Source organism: Oncorhynchus kisutch, linkage group LG15 (assembly GCF_002021735.2).
Source record: "Oncorhynchus kisutch isolate 150728-3 linkage group LG15, Okis_V2, whole genome shotgun sequence".
Classification (NCBI taxonomy): Eukaryota; Metazoa; Chordata; class Actinopteri; order Salmoniformes; family Salmonidae; genus Oncorhynchus; species Oncorhynchus kisutch.
In genome coordinates, this window is record NC_034188.2 from 53,680,936 (window position 1) to 53,689,422 (window position 8,487).

The following is an 8,487-nucleotide window of genomic DNA, read 5'->3' on the forward strand; positions in this document are numbered from 1 at the left end:
GCAAGCTGGCATGCAGAGGCAGGAGGACTAGCTACTGAACCCTCATGAGTGGTTGACCTGGAAGAGATCATCCACCAGCCATTGTGTGTGGACATGATTTAATATGATGCCATGAAAATGCAGTCAATGAGACAGTAAAACCCTCCATAGCTCCCGTTCAGTGGGTTCAGTACACTACAGTAGATACGGTGGTGCCAGCATGCAACCCAATACACATTGAGTGTATAAGAAGGGTACTGTACTTTAAAGGGATAGCATTTTTATATATTTAGATATTTGTTTCCAGTCTATGGACAAGGAGTGACTGCAACATTAATCCCACAATGCTCATGTTGCTAATTGTTTGCATTGTGGATTGCAGTCATTCTTTGTCCATAGACCACTTTCAAGGTGAGGAAACTAATTTAAAAATGAGCAAAACCGCTGATCTATCCCTGTGGTTTGAAAGGCTGTACTCGATTAAACAATATGAGGTATTTCGGAGAGTATTAGTGGCGTGTATTCATGGATGCCCAGGGAAGCCAGGCTTTCCCACAAAATTGACCAAGATAAAAGACATTTTTTTATTTTTTATTGTTTGTCTCTCTGTGTTTCAAAATTGTCCTTCAATTCACAAGATGCTGAATGTACCCCACTGGAGAAAGCATCCGAATGAGCGAAACAGCACCCCTTTGTCTCTCTATGTGTATCTATTTGATGCTGTCTGGTCAAAAAGAGTATGATATTGTTGCTGCCCGTAGCATTGAATGCAAGGGAAGCCAGCGAGCATTTGGCCTCTCTTGATAAGAAAATTATACAATAATAGCCCATCAGCATTCAGCGAAACTGAGTGAGCTCAACTGTGAATGATCCTGGCGCACCCCCAAAAAAAGATTTCTCAATGGGATTAAGGTCTGGGGAGTTTCCTGGCCATGGATCCAAAATATCGATGTTTTGTTCCCCGAGCCAATTAGTTATCACTTTTGCCTTATGGCAAGGTGCTCCATCATGCTGGAAAAGGCATTGTTCATCACCAAACTGTTCCTGGATGGTTGGGAGAAGTTGCTCTCGGAGGATGTGTTGGTACCATTCTTTATTCATGGCTGTGTTCTTAGGCAAAATTGTGAGTGAGCCCACTCCCTTGGCTGAGAAGCAACCCCACACATGAATGGTCTCAGGATGCTTTACTGTTGGCATGACACAGGACTGATGGTAGCGCTCACCTTGTCATCTCCGGATGCCCCAAACAATCGGAAAGGGGATTCATCAGAGAAAATGACTTTACCCCAGTCCTCAGCAGTCCAATCCCTGTACCTTTTGCAGAATATCAGTCTGTCGCTGATGTTTTTCCTGGAGAGAAGTGGCGTCTTTGCTGCCCTTCTTGACACCAGGCCATCCTCCAAAAGTCTTTGCCTCACTGTGCATGCAGATGCACTCACACCTGCCTGCTGCCATTCCTGAGCAAGCTCTGTACTGGTGGTGCCACGATCCCGCAGCTGAATCAACTTTAGCAGACGGTCCTGGCGCTTGCTGGACTTTCTTGGGCGCCCTGAAGCATTCTTCACGACAATTGAACTGCTCTCCTTGAAATTCTTGATGATCCGATAAATGGTTGATTTAGGTTCAATCTTACTTGCAGCAATATCCTTCCCTGTGAAGCCCTTTTTGTGCAAAGCAATGATGACGGCACGTGTTTCCTTGCAGTTAACCATGATTGACAGAGGAAGAACAATGATTCGAAGCACCACCCTCCTTTTGAAGCTTTCAGTCTGTTATTCGAACTCAATCAGAATGACAGAGTGATCTCCAGCCTTGTCCTCGTCAACACTCACTCCTGTGTTAACGAGAGAATCACTGACATGATGTCAGCTGGTCCTTTTGTGGCAGGGCTGAAATGCAGTGGAAATGTTTTTGGGGGATTCAATACATTTGCATGGCAAAGAGGGACTTGCAATTAATTGCAATTCATCTGATCACTCTTCATAACATTCTGGAGTGTATGCAAACTGGCATCATACAAACTGAGGCAGCAGACTTTGTGAAAATGAATATTTGTGTCATTCTCAAAATGTTTGGCCACGACTGTAGTATGTTTTTGCACATTTGTAACATATATTTTGAATTGTCATTCGTAACATATCATGTGAAATGGGCGATGGACATCCACAAATTAATACATACCATATGAAATTAAACAAAGCATACTAGATGTATTATCACAGATTTACGTACAGAATAATATAAAATGCTCTGAGACCAGGTTGCAGCAAGCTTCATGTAACTGTATGCGTTGTGGACACCACCAGACAGATGTTGCTCTCCGGTTTTGTGATGAAACAAAGGTGTGGTTGAATCTATTCTGCCACTGTGTCTTTTTATTGTCTCTGCCTTAGGCCTGTATATCAAGGTGGCAACTTGCAAGGCTTATGAACTAACAGGTTCTAGAGCAAACAACACAATTATCACAACACATAGATTGTAATGTGGCTTTTTTTCTGGCTTGGCTTACCCACCGATTTTACACACGCACCACTACTGGAGAGTATACCCTTCTACAGGACTAGAATGTTTTAATAAATGGCTTACAAAAAGCAAGGGAAGTGAGCAGTTGCAGTTAATTGCAGCGGTTTGGTAAGAAAACACTGTCTAAAAGACAGGGTACATAATTCCAGAGCTTTTAGCAAACCACATTGTCATATGTGAGTCTTAAAGGTCAGCTGCTCAAACAATTAAAGGGTGATCGTTCCTACTGGTTCAGAAATGGGAATTAGTTAAACACAATACAGATAGTCTTTAAAAGGTGAGATTATGCTGTAAATACTACAACCATCAATGCAGCCAATGGGGAAAATTCTGAAAGGGGGAACATGCGTCCCCCCCCCCCCCCCCCCCCCCCCATGAGCATTGAATTGACTCAATTAATACTCATTGGAATAGTCTTTCTTATGCGCAGGAGAGCAATTCAATTATCTGCTTTGCTACTGTTAAATAAGTGGGCGCGGTAGAGATAGTAAAACCTTTAATTAAATGAAGTTACTATAAATGCTGCCAATATAGCAGTTTCATTTTCACATTTCACTAGGCCCATCAACAATTGTAAACGTTATCGTATCAGGAATTCACACTATTACCTACGTTACTTTCGATAGGTCTACTCTAAATAGATTAGATAGATAGATAGATAGATAGATAGATAGATAGATAGATAGATAGATAGATAGATAGATAGATAGATAGATAGATAGATAGATAGATAGATAGATAGATAGATAGATAGATAGATAGAAAACAGAGAGCTTAATAAAAAAAGGCAATGATAAATGTAGTTATGGTACAAAACATACGCTTAAAATAAATGCTCATCCTTTGTCATGCAGGTGACAACAGGCGCGCTCACTTCTGAAGTCTAAATTGGCATTTATAGTTGACATGAAATACACGGTGAAACACTTACATTCGCGATATTGTCCATAGTACAACTGATTCGTTGAGTAAACTGTGTAATCCTCACTCCTCTGAGTACAGCGCTGTGTCGAATTCTCCTGTGCTCACTTCATGTGGATGGCGCCACTGGGACAGTGCACTGAAGGTACGCGTCTGCAATCGCCACACTGTAGTCTCTATCTGGCAGAATGCTTCATATTTTTCATCAGGTGCTTATCATCGGACATTACATTTCTTTTACTTCTGTGGAAAACCCCAAAAAGTTATTGACAGCGAGAATGGAGAGTGAAGAGAGAAAGAGCGCGAGAAAGAGTGCGTGCGTATATGAGAGAGCGTGGGTTCGAGTGTGTGTGAGAGAGATAGATAGAGAGAGAGAGAGAGAGAGCGAGCGAGAGAGAGAGCGAGAGATTCAATTGCTGCCATGAAACGTGTTAAAATCATGGCCTCTGTCTGTACATCCCACTTAATGGCCCCCATCCTAGCAGTGGAGGTGAGAAATTACACTGTGTGTAATAGCAAAATATATTGCCATCGATTGTTTCAGTTCTTAAGTTCCCTGAACAAAATCCTCAAATAAACAGAGAAAAAAACAACTAAACATGGACACACATCAGCTGTTACCATCACAGCCAAGATAGGGTTTCAGGGTGGAACCCAGGGCATAGATTTAAATGAAAACAGTACTTCACATTCTTGACATATTCATAATATTGGAATATTTACAGGTTCACTTCAACAGGGGGGGTACTTAAAATAAGCTTAAAATTATCCCAAGACTTATGTAATGAGGTGGCGGGGGGAGAGAGAGAGATAGTGATTAAATTGCTGCCATGAACAAGACATCAATTATTGTAAAGTAATGGTCAACATCAAAAGAGGGATCCAATGTGAAACGAAACATGTCGAAATCACGGCCCCTCTTTCCGTACATCACACTAAAAGGCTTCTATCCTAGCAACAACAGTCATTAGAGTCCATTAAAAGAGCCATCTTCCTCATTTTACGGTGCATAGCTCCATTTCAGAGAAATTCATCATGTGCCACACCAGATGAACTCAAGAGATAAAGAGATAAAGAGAGAGAGAGAGAGAGAGAGAGAGAGAGAGAGAGAGAGAGGGAGGTGTGTACCCCACGCTGCCCTGCCGACCCACTACTGTGGCAACTGGAATGTGTCAAATGCACAGCACAAACACCTCTGATACAACCAAACCTCCAAAGAGACAGAGATAGATAGCCAGGGCCCAGAGAATTAGAATCTACAAGACAGACAACGGCAAGGGGTTTGTCAAATGCAGTTCTGGTGTCATAGTAACCTACCCACAATAGCCTATGAAGAAATGCATTGTAGCCTATGCAGATTTCCACGTCAGATCAGATGCTTGTTTGCTCGATGGAAGTTTTTCCACCATAAAAAAATTACATGTTATTTTCCATATTCTATATGAGCTCCTCCCATCAACATTCCACTTCAAAAGCACACCTGTGCATTTATGGATCCCTGTAGTGTCAGTGATTTTTTTGTTTTGAACATACATTCCTAGCTGTGTCTTTTTGTTTCGGGCCTGGGGTTTGACTCAGGCCAAAACCAGGCTCTTTTTGGGCATGTTAAAAAGAGTACAGTTTTCCAGTAACACACTCAAATTGTAAACAACATGTTGGACAGCACACTGCTGCATTACCATGCTTTGATTCAGATCAGCCAGATGCCTTCAAGCATCTGTAATCATAAACAACAAAAAACACATGTTGAAATGATGCTGTAGTCTCTTGTACAGAGATACAACAGCCTATACTGACCATGACTTCATAGCATAATCTGACTGTCATGATTGATGAATAAAACGTTAGCATCATTAAAAAAGTAGCACCAAGGCAGCGGCTACTCTTCTTGGGGTCCAGCAAAATTAAAGCAGTTTATACAATTTTAAAATGTTACAGTACTTCGCAACAGATTTCACAACACAAGTGTCTTCCCTCCGGCCACTACTCTACTACCACATATCCACAACACAAAATCCATGAGTACGTGTGTGTATGTTATTGTGTTTGTGTCTCTTTGTGTTTTAGGGGGTATGATCTTTGACCCTTGTAATCTTCTCACTCATCATTATTCGAGATTCATTCAGGATTATTCCTAATCATAGTAGCATTCACATTTACGTAGAAGTGTTTAGTAACTAATTCTATTCTTATTTACAATGAAAATGACTTCAAAATAACACACTATATTATTTAGCATGTATTTCTATTGAGCACAAAATCATTTGAAATACAATGAACTGCAAATGCATCCAACAAGTTAGTCACAATCTTGATGTAGTCATTGCGTTGGGATATGGGACGAAATACTAAACTTTTGACTGCTTTATTTTATAAGAATGTTTAGGGGTGTCAATAATTTTGACCCCTACCTTTTTAAGAAAAACAATATATTACTTGTTAAAACCTCTTAAGGATCTGCCCCTCCCTTTTTTTTCTCCAATTGTCGCCTAAAATGACATACCCAAATCTAACTGCCTATAGCTCAGGACCTGAAGCAAGGATATGCATATTCTTGATACCATTTGAAAGGAAACACTTTGAAGTTTGTGGAAATGTGAAATTAATGTAGGAGAATATAACACATTAGATCTGGTAAAAGATAAAAGAAAGAAAGTTAATTTTTTTTTACCATCATCTTTGAAATGCAAAAGAAAGGCCATAATGAATTATTCAGGAGCAATTTAGACTTTGACCACTCGATGGTAGCAGTGTATGTGCAACGTTTTAGACTGATCCAATGATCTATTGCATAGCTATTCAAACTGTTGTATCAAGACTGCCCAAATGTGCCTAATTGGTTTATTCATACATTTTCAAGTTCATGATTGCGCACTCTCCTCAAACAATAGCATGGTATTCTTTCACTGTAATAGCTACTGTAAATTGGACAGTGCAGTTAGATTAACAATAATTTAGAGGTTAAAGGTTAAACAAAATCTCTTTCTCTGAGCAATTGTATTAGTATAGAATTATATAATCCCAAATATTTTTGAGGGTATTACTCAGTATTTGAATGATTTCTTTTAAACAGTCATTTTTGCCCATCTTTATCAAGGCTGTCAGTAATTTCGGACCCCACTGTAGACTTTCCATATCAGTGGTCACTAGGGTGTGTTGTAGAACCTACATCCCTGCATCTGTCCACATGAGTTTAAGCTGTGATTGTGTGAGATCCAATTAGTCTTTCATCCAGTCTGATGGGATGTCAGGGCTATAAGTGAGTGAGCACCTACAGTAAGTGAGTGCGTATCTACAATTCACATGCAAGCCACAAATGGAAAAGGAATCACAGTGTATCTCTTCTGCATATCCAGCTGGAGATTGATTCATGCTGGCCAACATAAATACTACACACAAGACCAGAGAGAAAGACATGCAGTATCAGCCTTCCCAGTCTTGTGTATTGGAAAGTGATCAATTAAATGGTCCTTGTTGAGAGGAGAAAGGGGGATGGCTTCTCTCCATGTGGTGAGCTAAGGGAACAGTGTGATCAGAAGTATGGTAAACAGACTCAGCACAGGCTAGACGTGTCAAAGAATCAAATAACGTCTAGCGTCATTTTATGTTCTGTGGGAGACCGGAGTCAAACTCTTCCACCCGCTGCGGTTTTACTTGGAATCTGTTTTGGACCATCTGCTTATTTTCTGTCCTGAATCACCATCTCTAAGGGGTAAACATCAAAACAGTTATTCCCAATATAAAATGTACTTTGTTTTAAGAGGATTCATTTCATTCTAATTCTATTTATACAGGGATATAAATCATTTATATAGAGATATAAATCAGAAATATTGTGGTCTTGAATGTTTCAAGAGACAACCTGATCAATGACTCATCCAAATTGGCTATTGACTTGAATTACTACTGAACATCCTACAGGCACCACACTTTATAGATATTGGACTGGAGACATAACCCCCTTGTGGCCATTCTTAGGTCTACCAATGTTAATCCATCAATTCTTCATCAACAGGCACCTTGAGGTGTAATTGTAAATACACTTTTTCAAAAGAATTTAAAAGAAACATGGACAAGCCAATTGCAGTCAATTGAGACAAAAAGGCGTAGCATTACATTTGCATTCTTATATTTGTATTCCTGTTAGTTAAGATTTGGATTCATGCCTAAACCTGGAATATTTTATGTTTATCAGAGACTGTTTAGAGCTTAATATGGATAAATATTTGTTGCTAATGAATCTTTGAGCCCATGGTCCTGACAGTAGAGAAAAGCAACTCAGATTTATTTACACTGCAAAAAGTTAAATGTAAGCAATCTTATATAGAGTAATACATCACTTGTTTTTTTTGTGCGTGTTTGTTTTTTCTTTTCTTGCCAAGCTAAATTATCTAAACGTCATTGGTCGATCATTTTGCTTCTTTTAACCTTAAAAAGGCTTAATACAAGTCATTTAAATCTTATTTCAATGTATTTTACCTTCACTTTATGGTAACCAAATTACTCATAATTGCTTTGTATACCACAAAGAATTACATTTTTGTCATCAATCTTAAGAGGGAATTTCAAGGGGAAGAGGTGGGGTAAAAGATCTAGACCTCCTATTACTAAAGTGGTTCTACTTTGAGCCTGGGCTTTAATCTTGGAGTGAAAACACAAAAAAAGCCACTCAAGTGGCTGCTTGGCACAGCTGCTGGGAGTCTCATCTGCCTAATTCCACTCTAAAAATGTTAGTAATTTTGTATAACTTTTGATATCCCCCAAGAAGTCGATATTATTACCCCCACCCCCCAACCTCAGTGACTGAGCACCAGGGAGGGAGCAGCTTGAGGCGGCCTGGAAAGAGGCAGATTAGTGTTCCCACACACCAGGGCTTCAACACAGCAGCATCAACCCAGCTGTTGCCCAGCAACCAATTACCCAAGATATGCACTTCCTCTTTGAAGATTAAAATCCACTAACCTCCCTGCTTGAGCTTGGGTTTGTAGAGACCCGTTTTACATAATACAGTACAGCAGCATTTGCTATATGTAGACAGTCAACCCACTTGCACCACCACTTTCA

At 39.9% G+C, this 8,487-nt stretch overlaps 1 protein-coding gene across 1 annotated transcript in view; it reads right to left on the bottom strand.

The window, feature by feature from the left end:
- Positions 1 to 3,771, bottom strand: part of LOC109905469 (G-protein coupled receptor 4-like) — a 49,675-nt gene extending 45,904 nt beyond the window's left edge. The window contains exon 1 of the mRNA XM_031790500.1: positions 3,434 to 3,771. The gene's annotated coding sequence lies outside the window, so the exon portion shown is untranslated. The remainder of the gene's footprint in view (positions 1 to 3,433) is intronic.
- Positions 3,772 to 8,487: the final 4,716 nt, after the last annotated feature.